The following is a 13284-nucleotide window of genomic DNA, read 5'->3' as shown; positions in this document are numbered from 1 at the left end:
GAATGCACTGGCAGGTTCAGTTTTCTGGAAAGGGAAGCTTTCTTCCAAGATGGTTATTCCGGAGGGGAGGAACCCTTTGCCCTCACATGGCAGAAGGCAGAAGAGCAATTATCCAAATGCTGTGTGAAACATTTTTTAATAAGGTCCTTAATCTCATTTACCTGGGAGGAGTCCCTATGGCCTAATCACCTCTTAAAAGCCCAATTTCTTAATAATATCACATTGCCAACACCTGAATTTTGAAGGGGACACATTTTAACCGTAATATTCCACCCTGGCCCCTCTCCCAAATTTATGTCCTCTCACATGCAAAATACATTGATTCCATCTCAGTAGCCCAGCCTAAACTTGTTCTAGCATCAACTCAAAGTCTAAAATCCAGAGTCTCATCTAAATCCTCTATGGGTGAGACTCAAGGCATAATTCATGTCAAGGCAAATTGCTCTCCTGCTATGAACCTGTGAAGTTAAACAAGTTATGCGCTTCTAAAATATTAATACAATGATGGGACTGGGCGCAATGGCTTATGCCTGTAATCCCAGCACTTTGGGAGGCCGAGGCAGGTGGATCACTTGAGGCCAGGAGTTCGAGAACAGCCTGGCCAACATGACAAAACCCTGTCTCTACCAAAAATAGAAAAAAATTTGGCTGGGCGTGGGGGCAGGCACTTGTAATCTCAGCTACTCAGGAGGATGAGGCAGGAGAATCGCTTGAACCCAGGAGGTGGAGGTTGTGGTGAGCCGACGTCATGCCACTGCATTCCAGCCTGGGTGACAGAGCGAGATTCTGTCTCAAAAATAAAGTAAAATACAATGATGGGACAGACATAGGATAGACATTTCCATTCCAAAAGGGAGAAATAGCAAAGAAGAAAGGGGTAACAGGTCCCAAGTAAGTCTAAAACCCAACAAGGCAAACATTAAATCTTAAGACTTGAAAGTAATCTTTTACTTCGTATCTTCTTCAAGACATACTCAGCTGGGTTGGGTCTCCAAGCCTCCAGGAGACCCTTCTATGACAACATCGTTGAGCATAGCCCATGAAGCAGCTCTCGCGGGCTGGAGTTCAGCCCTTGTAGCTCTCTCAGGCTGAAGTTGCATGCTGTGGCTCTACAATAATGGGATTTTATGAGTGAACCTGCCCCCATGGCTGCACTAAGGATTGCCCTACTGGGGACTCTCTGCAGTGGCTCTGACCCCACAGTTCCACTAGTCATTGCACTAGTTAAGGGTCTCTGCCATGGTCCTACCTCTGTGGCAAGCAAGTTCATGCCTAGGTCCCAAGGCTGCCTGAGACATCCTTTGAAATCTAGGCGGAAGCAGCTGTGCCTCACAGCTCTTGCACTCTGTAAGCCTCAGAATTATGACCATATGGAGGCTGCCCAGGTTAACAGCTGCAGCTGGGTCCACTCAAGCCACAGCTGGGGAGGCTGAGGAATGCCGTAACAGAATGTGGGGAGCAGAGACTTGAGATTGCCCTGGGCAGTGAGTCCCCAGATCCCCCAGGCACCCTGGGCCCCTTCCTCAAAACCATTCTGCCCTCAAAGCCCTAGCACTCTGGGCCCATGATGGGAGGGGCAGCCTCAAAGATCTTCAAAATGTGTTTAGAGCCATTGGTCCATTGTCAATGGCTCCTGGCTTTCTTCTAAAGCACCTGGCTTTCTTCTATCCATACTAATCTCCTTACCAAACAGTCACTTGGTCATGCACTTGGTTTTCTCTTCTAAACGCACTTAATTTTTATTCTCCACATGTCCAAGCTGAAAATTTCCCAAATGCTCACAATTTGAAATAATGGAAAATTCAGAATTTACTCCACCAAATATTCTAGTTAATTGCTCTTAAGTTCTGCATTTCACAGAGTCCTAGGACAGGACAGAATTCAGCATAATTCTTTGCCATTTTATAACAAAGACGGCCCTTCCTCTAGCTTCCAGTACCCTGTTCCTTATGTCCATCTGAGATCTCAACAGAATAATCTTTACTGTTCATGCTTATACCAACATTCTGTTCACAACCACTTAAGTAATCCATAAGGAAGTCAGGCTTTCTCTAGTCTTCTGCTTCTTCTTAGCCCTCACCACAATTGCCCTTAATGTTCTGTTCATGACGGTACAGGCTTTTTCCAGCATTTACCCATTACCATTCCAGCTTCTACCCATTACCCAATTCCAAAGCTGTTTCTACATTTTTAGGTATTTATTACAGCATCATCCCATTCTTCTGGTACCAATTTCTGCCTTTGTTTGTTGTTCCTATAACAAATACCATTGATTAGGTAATTTATAAAGAATAGAAATTTATTTTCTCACAGTCCTGGAGGCTAGAAAGTTCAAGATTAAAGCACCAGAAGATTCTGTTGTCTGTGGTGCTGGCTGCTCTCCACTTCCAAGATGGTTTCTCTGGAGGGGAATATTGCTGTGTTTGCACGTGGTGGAAGGCAGAAGGGCCAGCTACCTGAATGCTGTGTGAAGACTCTTTTATAAGGGCCTTGATCACATTCATGAGGGAGGAGTCCTCATGGCCTAATCATCTCTTAAAGGCTATACCTCTTCACACTATCACATTGGCAACACCTGAACACATTTCAACCATAGAACTCTCCTTGATTAGACCTTCCATGGCTAGGAAACAGGGAGGGTATAGGAGAATTCAAGCCACTGTGGGCTTTTAGCTCCTCTGTTCAGTACAATATTGTATGGGTCTGGCAAGGACAAAGTAGTGTGGCTTAGTGAGCCCTTGCAAAATGAATGTATCCAGAGGAACTATATGTTAAATCTATAAATGATGAGATTCCTGCCAAGCTTTTTTTGAATTAAAGTCCTGAATATGCGGGAAATAAGAATGTTCATTAATGCAATAAGACATTTCTAAATGAATGTTACAAATCAAACAGTCTTTGCTTTTATTGCTTCTAGGGAATTATAGCCACCATCATTTTGTGGCTCTGCTTGTAAAATACAGTACATCTTTATATTATACTTTCCAGAGTAAAAGGGTGTGTGGTTTCTGTCCACAGTGACAGACATGTTTTCTTGAACAACACCCAGGAAAGGTCACATTGGAGATTTGAGTCTCAAGCCCTATGATTTAAATTTAAGGCTAAGTTTAAAATTGGCACGTCTAGAGCTTGCCAAGCTCCATTAAAAGCCATGGTGTCATTTTGGATTACAGTTAAATAGAACAGGACCCCATGGGATCGTGTACCTCTCTTGGTAGCAGTACGTTGATTTTCTTTGTACTATGACCTGGCTGTGTTGTTAGGTTAGGTATCTACTTTCACACCAAATCCTGGAAAATAATGTCTAATTTCATGAACCTATGTTTTTCTAAAGTATATCATATTCTGGCTTTTCAATTATAATAGAATTTCTGTAAATGCCTAATCATGTCTGTCTGTTTACTTATAGTTGATCTTAAATGCTACTTTCTTCACTGAAGCCTTCTTGATTCCATTCATCCCCAACAGAAAGGATCTCCAATTCCTCTGAGCTTCATAGCACGTTTTCCATCACTGATACCACCCATGATCTGTTATACAGCAATACTACTAATATTTCCTAACTTTTTTTTTTTTTTTTGAGACAGAGTCTCTCTTTGTCACCCAGGCTGGAGTGCAGTGGCACGATCTCAGCCCACTGCAACTTCCACCTCCCAGGTTCAAGCAATTCTCCCTGCCTCAGCCTCCTGAGTGCTGGGATTACAGGCATGCACCACCATACCTGGCTAATTTTTGTATTTAGTAGAGACGGGGTTTCATCATGTTGGCCAGGCTGGTCTCGAACTCCTGACCTCAGGTGATCTGCCTGCCTTGGCCTCCCAAAGTGCTGGGATTATAGGCGTGAGCCACTGCATCCCGCCAACATTTCCTAACTTTTGATGAGTTCTTATTGTATGTTACTCAGTGCACAAAGCACTTTATGTGGCTTCTCTTACTTAATCCTCGAACAGCCTTTGCGGGAAATACATCCTGCAGATAAGGAGGCTAAGTTATACAGTTTTAGTACCTTGCCCAAGGTCATACAGCCAGGAAGTAATGAAGCAGGAACACCCCCGCCAGTTTGGTTTCAGACCCCATTATTACAAACACCTACTGGTACCACCTTCTTATGGTTTTTGACATCCTAGTTGTATCTCTCTACAAGACAGTTAAGATGCTTGACTAAAAGGCTATCTTGATTATTGCAGTGTTCCTGGAATTTTCCAACTTATTGTTTGGCTCGTAAGTATATAATGAATAGTGGCTGAATGAACGTTTAAAAATTGTCATTAGGATTTTATAAAAAATGGGCCTACTAGTTTAGGCATTTAATCTGAAAATTTGGTTGTTGGTTTTTTTGTTGTTTTTTTGTTTGTTTGTTTTTGTTTTTGAGAGAGTCTCACTTACTTGCCCAGGCCCGAGTGCAGTGGTGCAATCTTGGCTCACTGCAGCCTCCACCTCCTGGGTTCAAGTGATTCTTATGCCTCAGCCTCCCGAGTAGCCAGGATTAATAGGTGTGCACCACCACACCTGGCTAATTTTTGTTTTTTGTTTTTGTTTTTGAGACGAAGTCTCGCTCTGTCACCCAGGCTGGAGTGCAGTGGTACGATCTTGGATCACTGCAAGCTCTGCCTCCCGGGTTCACACCATTCTCCTGCCTCAGCCTCCCAAGTAGCTGGGACTACAGGCACCCGCCACCATGCCCGGCTAATTTTTTGTGTTTTTAGTAGAGACGGGCTTTCACAGTGTTAGCCAGGATGGTCTCCATCTCCTGACCTCATGATCCACCCACATCGGCCTCCCAAAGTGCTGGGATTACAGGCATGAGCCACCGCACCTGGCCAATTTTTGTATTTTTTGTAGAGACAGGGTTTCACCACATTGGCCAGGCTGGTCTCGAACTTCTGGACTGAAGTGATCTGCCCGCCTTGGCCTCCCAAAGTGCTGGGATTATAGGCGTGGGCCACCGTGCCCTGCCTGAAAATTTGTTTCTGAGTGGTATGAAGTAAACAGAATGCTAGTGTATGAGGTTTTAAGAAGAGTTGCTATTCATTTCACATTCCTCTCACTTAGTTTAGATCCATTGGTTCAAGTCTTTTTTTGGTAAGTCTTTTTTCTTCATTCTTTGTCAAGCTCACCTTTCTTCTGTCATGCAAAGATAAACTAGCTCTGTTTTCCTCTGTTCTTTTTCCTTTTTCTTTGTGTAATAATCCTAGGCTCTGGTTCTGTAGAATTTGAAAATACCATCCATCATTTTCCCTTGTTTCTTTATTCATGACTGAAGCTTTTGTGGCCAAAAATCCAATAAACTAAAAATTTCAAAAGTTATGCATGACCTTCCTGGCTCCATCATTTTCTAGTCTCTCTAAGGGACTTTTGGTCCTGCAGTGGGGCCATGAGCTAAAAGGTTCAGGACAGACAAAAGTCTATGACATCCAAAGCTATCATTTCAAGGGATGTGTTGAAGCATTTATTTGGTGAGCAGTAGCCCTGCAACACAGTGTGAGAGTGGGTACTGGGACAGCTGGTGGTGGGTAAGTTGCAGGGGGTCTCTGTGTTGCACTGGAACCATCAGAAACAAATATAGAGATAGCTGACTAAAAACGAGAATGGAAATCCAACTAGAGCCCTCGCTTTGTCACCCTCAGCCATTAAGGTGAATGTAGCCACAAAGAGATACAGTAATATCACTCAGTAATAGCCACAGAGGATGTGGGCTCAGTTCCTGATGCAATCAGGAAAACTAAGTGTTCTCATTCATCAGGACAGTGGAGGAACTGTGGGTCACATGGATGGGCCAGAGGAAGATGAGAAGTTTGCAGTGCCAGCCTTGATGTAGCGCTGCATGTAATCCCACACCAAACACAAAGGAACTTCTCAGTTTCCAGCAAGTTCTCTCTTTGTCTAAGGGAGAAAAGTTGGTAGAAAAAAATATACTGCTTAAAGCTGGGCATTTGTATTTATGTGGGCCTGACTGAATAAGACAATATTTAATATAAAACTAAAGTAAATTAGGCAAGACAAGTTCTTAATTAATTAGTAATATTTGAATTAATTTAGCATGTTGCAGCATTATCTGTTCTCTTGTCAGTTCTGTTTGGGAAATATTTTTCTAAATCACCAAGGCTACAGAGTGAGATGAGGGAAAGTACCTGCCCTAAGGCCTTTGAACTTTGATGGTTACAGGTTCTAAGCCTGAGGTCAGCAATCTGTGCATTTTTTTCTCATCTGTAAAATGGAGCCAATACTTTTCAATTGCAGTGTTGTTTGTATTAAAGATCCCAGATTTAAAAGCTACTTGCACAGTGCCTTATATCTGGTAGACACTCAGTAAATACTGTCACTGCTCTTGTGCTCATACCCTGCCCACAGTTATTCAATCCCAGCCTAGATAAGAGGAAAAGCAGAGGTTTGCTTAGTTATAAATACTCCTGACTTTTAGAAATTTCTAAATACGATATTGAAAGGTTACTGTCCCACTCTGCCATTGATGAATAAGATGATTTGGGGTACAAAATTGATAGAAATTAATAACATCATGCTGATAACACATATAAGTGATAATAATACCATTACAGACAGTAATGGTACTTTAGACATATCCTAACGGTGTGCTTTTCTTTGCTTCCAGAAGCCTCTGGTATGTCAGAACCATGCTGTCTTCCATGGGACTTCCTTTGTGAAGAGCATCCATTTAAAAGACTTTTATGAATACATGGTTTCAATCAAGTCCCCAGAGAACACATTTGTCTTCTGAGCTGCTGGCAGTTTTGAGGTTTGTGTTAATTTTTTCATTTTTCTTACTGAAGATATTAAGTTTGAGGGATATTTTTTAATGGAAAATATTTGTACTCTATTTCAATTAGAACTCTGGGGGTAGATTTTAAACAGATTTTCGTTTCTTAATTTCATTGAAAGTTAGATTTAAATGAAAATAAATATCTTGTCATACTTATTTATGTATACCCTGTGGAATGTAACAAGGATATTAGAAATAAAATATACCCCACATTGACTTAAAACAAATTTTATTTTTGTGTTTATAAATTCTAACTGAATAGATTCAGTAAATTTATGCCAAGCGTCTACATATATCAGATTTAGTTAAGTACTTTCAATTGTTTAAGACCTTGTGGATAAATTATATTTTGAAACGTTGAAAATCAAAACTGAATTTGTCAATATCAACTAGTATTATCATTTTTCAAATTATAAAAACTCAGTGCCCTGAGTGTTTTCATTTAGTTCTACCAGAGGATATTCACCCTATGATTTATAAATGATAGAATAGGACTTGTTTGGGGTTTTGTGTGTGTGTGTGTGTGTGTGTATGTGTATTAACAGTTTGAAAAATTACTAACAATATTGTTGCTTACTCAAGGAAAAAGCTTGCTAGTAGAGCAAGCATTTCATTTTGGAAATACATGTTTGCTGTTGAGATAGTACCAAGTAAAACACTTTTATTTTGAAGGTACTTTCTGACAAAGACCTAACCAAAGGCTAAATTCAGTCCATGCATCTTTCAAAGCTGGAAAAGGAAACAGGATATAGGATAAGGCTTGGTACATTGAGTGGATGAAAACTAAATGAAGAGCAAAGGAGAAGGAACACAGTACTTTCTAGCATGACACATCTTTTCCCATAGGCATTTATTTCATTTGGTGGTACTTTTATTCTGTCCACGGTGACAAATGCTTTCTCTCTTAGTAGCCCTTTACTGTGGTTCTACTTTTTTTTATTTCTTTTATTTCTACTAAGAATCAAAGTAGATTTTACTGTAGTGCTGGGCTAGACTCCAGTTTTCCCACTGTACCCTTCGCTGTTGGGCCTCATGATTAACCCCCATTGAACAGTGAGGCAGGGGGTATTTACTAGGGTATGGGGTAGATGGGAAGTTGTGCCTCCATCCTCAGCTCTCTAGCCTGTCAATTCAGTAGGATATCACAGTGTGCTGGAACCTAATAACTGTATCCATAGAAACAGAAGTGCTGGGAAGGACGTGAGAAGTTACCTAAATGCTCCTCCCTAGTCTACAAGCAAGATTCTGCGTGAACTGTCTGAAACCAATAAAAATCCATTTGTTTTCAAACCTTCATACCCAGGGATCCAATTTCCTTTTTTTCTTAGTTTTTTTTTTTCATTTATTGTGGTTAACACACACACACACACACACACACACAAAACATGAAATCTACCCTTTAACAAATTTTTAAGTCCATACTTTAGTGTTGTTAACTCTCTGCATGTTGTACAGCAAATCCTTACAATTTTTTCATCTTGCTTAACTAAAGTGCTATACCTGTTGTAAAGCAACTCCCTGTTTCTCCTCCCTTCAGCTCTGGCAACTACAATTTTACCTTATTCTATGAGTTTGACTACTTTAGGTACCTCATATGAATGAAATCATGCAGTACTTGTCCTTCGGTGACTGGCTTGTTTCACTTAGCATAATGACCTTAGTTTATCCATGTTGTCACATATGACAGGATTTTCCTTGTTAGGCTTAATAATCTTCTGTTCTACATATAGACCATGTTTACTCATTCATTTGTCAGTGGGCATTTAGGTTCTTTCCACATCCTAGCTATTGCGAATAATGCTGCAGTGAACATGAGTGTGTAAATATCTCTACAAGATCCTGTTTTCAGTTTTTTTGATATGTACCCAGAAGTGAAATTGCTGGATCATATGGTAGTTCTATTTTTAATTTGTGGAGGAATCTTCATACTGCACAGCAGAAGTACCAGTTTGCATTCTCACCCTCAGTGTACAAGGGTTCCAATTTCTCCACAACTTTACTAACCCTTGTCTATTATTTTAAATAATAACCATCTTGAGGTGATACTTCATTGTGGTTTTGATTTGTATTTCCCTGATAATTAGTGATTTTGAATATCATTTCATGTATCTGTTGACCATTTGTATGTCTTCTTGGGAGAAATGTCTATTCAAGTCCTTTGCCCATTTTTAAATTATATTATTTGGATATTTTGCAGTTGAGTTGTAGGAGTTTATTATATATTTAATATATTAACCCCTTATCAGATATATGGTTTGCAAATTTTTTCCCATTCTGTAAGTTGCCTTTTCACTCTATTGATTGCTTCCTTTGCTGCATGGAAGCCTTTTAATTTGATATAATTCTACTTGTCTATGTTTGTTTTGTTACCTGTTCTTTTCTTGTGATATCTAAGAAATCACAGCCAAGACCAAATATTATGGAACTTTTTCCCTGGGTTTTCTTCTAGTAGTTGTGTAGTTTCAAATCTTATATTTAATTCTTTAATTCATTTTGGTTTGGTTTTGGTGTATGGTATAAAATAAGGATCCAGTTTTATTCTGTGGCATGTGGATATACAGTTTTCCCAACTCCATTTATTGAAGAATAAGTTCTTACACTTTTGTGGAGTCTTGGAACCCATGTTGAATATAATTTGATCCCATATATATGGGTTTATTTCTGGACTCTCTATCCTGTTCCATTGGTCCATATATCTGCCTTTATGTCAGTACCATGCCATTCTGACTACAGTACCTTTATATATTACAATTTTTTCATCTTGCATGACTGAAACTCTATATATAATATATAGTTTGTTGTTACATTTCGACATCAGGAAGTATGAGGCTTCCAAATTCAACAGCATACTGCATACTGCTGTTGAATTTGGTTTGCTAGTATTTGTTGCTAGCAAAAAAGTTGCTAGTATTTTGTTGAGAATTTTTGCACTTACATTCATCAGGGATATTGGCCTGTAGTTTTCTTGTGGCATGGTTGACTTTGGTATCAGGCTTATGCTGGCTTCATAAAATGAGTTAGGAAATGTTCCATCCTTTTCAATTTTTTAGAAGAGTTTGAGAAGGATTAGCATTAGTTCTTTAAATGTTTGGTAGAATTATCTGGTGAAGCGATCTGATATAGGACTTTTCTTTGTTGGAAGATTTCTAACTACTGACTCAATCTCCTTACTAGTTATGGGTCTGTTTAGGCTTTCTATTTTTTCTCTATTTAGTCTTGGTAGGTTGTATGTTTCTAGAAATGTATCTGTTTCATCTACGTTATCTAACTGGTTGGCATATCATTGTTCCTTGTAGTCTCTCATAATCCTTTTTATTTCTGTGATATCAGTTGTAATGTCTCCTCTTTCATTTATGATTTCAAGTCTTTCTCAAGAAAGCCAATGTAATTTCTGAGCTCATATCATGTTAATTTATTTCTGCTTCCATTGAGAAAGAAAATTTATTGGTCAGACTTCCCCTGTATCATCCTAGTCTCAGTTTTTAAATCATCCTTTTTCTCTTTGGGAGAGATAAGCCCATTTTTAAAACTTTTCCTATAAATCTGCATAATCCAAAATTTTAATTATCCTCACAGTTCTTTCCTGAGTCTCTTAAGTTCCCTACATTTCACTTAAGTTTTAGAGGCCAAATAGGTTGAAGGAACATTGAAAATCATCTATTGATGTTTCTTCATCAGGGCAGTATTGGCATTTTAAGTGGGACAGTTCTTTGTGATGCAAGGTTGTCCCATGCATGTTTAGAATGTTTAGTAACCGGCCAGGTGCAGTGGCTCATGCCTATAATTGCAGCACTTTGGGAGGCCGAGGCGGGTGGATCACCTGAGGTCAGGAGTTCAAGGCCAGCCTGGCCAACATGGTGAAATCCCATCACAACTAAAAATACAAAAAAATTAGCTGGGCGTGGTCGTGGGCGCCTGTAATCCCAGCTACTTCAGGAGGCTATGGCAGGAAAATCGCTTGAACCCACGAGGTGGAGGTTGCAGTGAGCCAAGATCACGCCATTGCACTCCAGCCTGGGCAGCAAGAGAACAGCTCTGTCTCAAAAAAAAATAAAAATAAAAATAAATAAAAGAATGTTTAGTAACCACGGTTCTCAGGAACCAAAAGCCAACATCTCCCCCAACCCCAGTTATTGTAATAACCAGACTCAAACCTTCTTTCCCTTGTCCAGCAGTGGAGGTCTGCAACTGCCCAGGCTACAGAAACTTCACTTAGAGCTGACAGTGCCCAAATGGGCAGAAAGATGGAGATGGGTGTAGCCCCCTTTTTCTAACTCCGGGTACCATTCTCTTTCCATTCTATTGCACTTCTACTCTGAGCTTACATTTATTTTTTAGCTGCCTAGAAATACACTAACATACGTAAATGGATGGATAGACTCTTTCAAAGAACGAGAAATTCTGGTTTGGTATTTAAAGGAGATCATTTTTCTTGATATAGGAACATGGATGAGGGAAAGATAATATTAGAACTCAGTACAGGAAAATGGCAGAGAGAGGACAGCTCTTGGATATGGAGATGGAGACAGGCTTGGACCTCAGGAGAAGTGGTGGGGCTGATGCCGCAAAGGTGGCCGGTCAGTTACTGAGAGCGGAAAGGGTAGAAAATCTGAAATCTGCAAGATGACTGGGAAAAGGTAAGTAATAAAGTAGTAGTTTTTTTTTTCACTTGCTTTTCACCAAGCACCATAGTTTCAGCTGTCTGCTCTAGGCCACAAGCTTCCTCAGAAAATCAAGGATCGGTTTGTGGGGAGCTCAAAGAACCCTTGATTACAGCCTAACTGCTCTCTCCTTTAGTCCCAACATCCTTGGCCTCACCCCCTGCCGTCCCCCTCAACACTTCTGCCTTCTGCCTCACTTACTTACTGTTGCCAACACCCAGTTCCATCTTTACGCATGCGGAGTATGGGGAAATGACTTGACAACTTCTGTTTCTCCTGATTTCTCCAAGGGCTCAAGTAAAGTTATAAACTAAAAGGAGAGGACATAGAAACAATTGACCTTTGGGGACTTTCTCCTCCAAAGACTTGGGGAATTTCTCCCCCGAAATAGCTCTGACCTCTTGAGGCTTTTACCATAATATAATATGAATACAGCCTCTCCATGAAAAACCAAAGTATCATTCACTACTATTTTCTTTGGGTTTAAGAAATCATTGAATTCCCCAGTACACAGATTACTTAATAATAAAATGAGAAGAATTCATGAATTAACAATACAGTTTCCAGTAGGGGTATCTCAATTTTTATAGTGGGATTACAGTTAATATCTGCCTCAGCTTCCACAAAATACACACAGTGAGTACAGTGTTGAAAATGAGAACTGGACTAAAGGGTCCTTTTCTTTGATTTCTAGTAAAATGAGGAATACTACATGATAAGATGTATCATCTATGAAAAGGCTACATTTATGGGAATAGAAAAAATAATATCAAAAGACTTTCATTATGTTGTGTTATTTAATTATTTAAAGCTTTATGAGTGAGTTCCTGAGTCAGGTTTTTAAAATATGGGGATTTTTCTGTCTTGTCTTCTTTTTTGCATAGGACATCAAGTTATATTTGGCTTCTCAGAATTTCTCATTTCCTGAAATGCACTACTAGCTGTATAAACATGGAAGAATAAATATTAGCTTTATGAGAACACGTTCCTCTACTAGTTGAAAAATAGCATATAATAAAAAATACAAGGATGTAATATTGAAAATTATAGATCAATATGCCCTCTTATTGTGGGCGTATATCTAATCCTCATGCATGGAGTCTGTTTTTTCAGAAAAATGCACACTGTATAATACCACTTGTGTCTGTGATTTATTTCTACCCCTCATATTTAATAATATATCTTAAGTGACTCTTGCCTTACTAGTGAAATGTTTCAGGCCTATTTTCCACTGTGATTTAAAAAATGGAAAAAAAAAAAAAAAAAAAAAAAAAAAAACAACCTCTCTGGCTCCTTGCCATTAATTCTAAGAATTACACATGATCCAAAATTAATAAAATGTTAGTAGGTTTCCTTCCTGCTGGAGTCCCCCAGCACCCAGTGAATGAGCTCCTTGGGGATTATGTTAGAAAATGTTTATTGGCAATTTTGAAAGAAAAGGAAGTCTTTGCGAGGAGCTTAAAAAAGTAATATTAATTGCAATCTTGCCCAGCTAATCAACACTTGTAAGTGTGCAAATTGTTATTCCAAAATCCAGACTCTATAAACATTTGTAGAAACAATGAAAACTTGGCATCTATTAACTGTGTCCCTTAAACCTCATATTCACACCCCATAAGGAAAAAAAAGAGTAACTCAAATAAATAGTGTATGAGTTGAAACATTCTTTTAAAGCTGGAGGACTCAATATAACTACATTCAGATAATTCACTTCCACCTGAAACTGACCATTCATTTGCCAAAAGTGCCACTGACTTCTCATTGCAAGGATAGTCTTTTCTTCTACAGTAAGTTTCCATTGTTTCTCTTTCTGAAGATGGAAAATAATCAGCTGTATATTCTCAG

The 13284-nt window shown here is 39.3% G+C and overlaps 1 protein-coding gene across 26 annotated transcripts in view; it reads left to right on the top strand.

Annotated features, from left to right (window-relative positions):
• Positions 1-13284, top strand: part of ENOX1 (ecto-NOX disulfide-thiol exchanger 1) — a 584882-nt gene that overhangs the window by 309145 nt on the left and 262453 nt on the right. For 25 of the 26 annotated variants that reach the window (XM_054665232.2, XM_003954252.6, XM_054665246.2 and 22 more), the window contains one exon: positions 6611-6754. The gene's annotated coding sequence lies outside the window, so the exon portion shown is untranslated. The remainder of the gene's footprint in view (positions 1-6610; positions 6755-13284) is intronic. The other variant, XM_063792104.1, reaches the window with a different exon arrangement.

This window comes from Pan troglodytes, chromosome 14 (assembly GCF_028858775.2).
Source record: "Pan troglodytes isolate AG18354 chromosome 14, NHGRI_mPanTro3-v2.0_pri, whole genome shotgun sequence".
NCBI classification, from domain to species: Eukaryota; Metazoa; Chordata; class Mammalia; order Primates; family Hominidae; genus Pan; species Pan troglodytes.
This window is presented reverse-complemented; position numbering and strand designations above follow the sequence as displayed.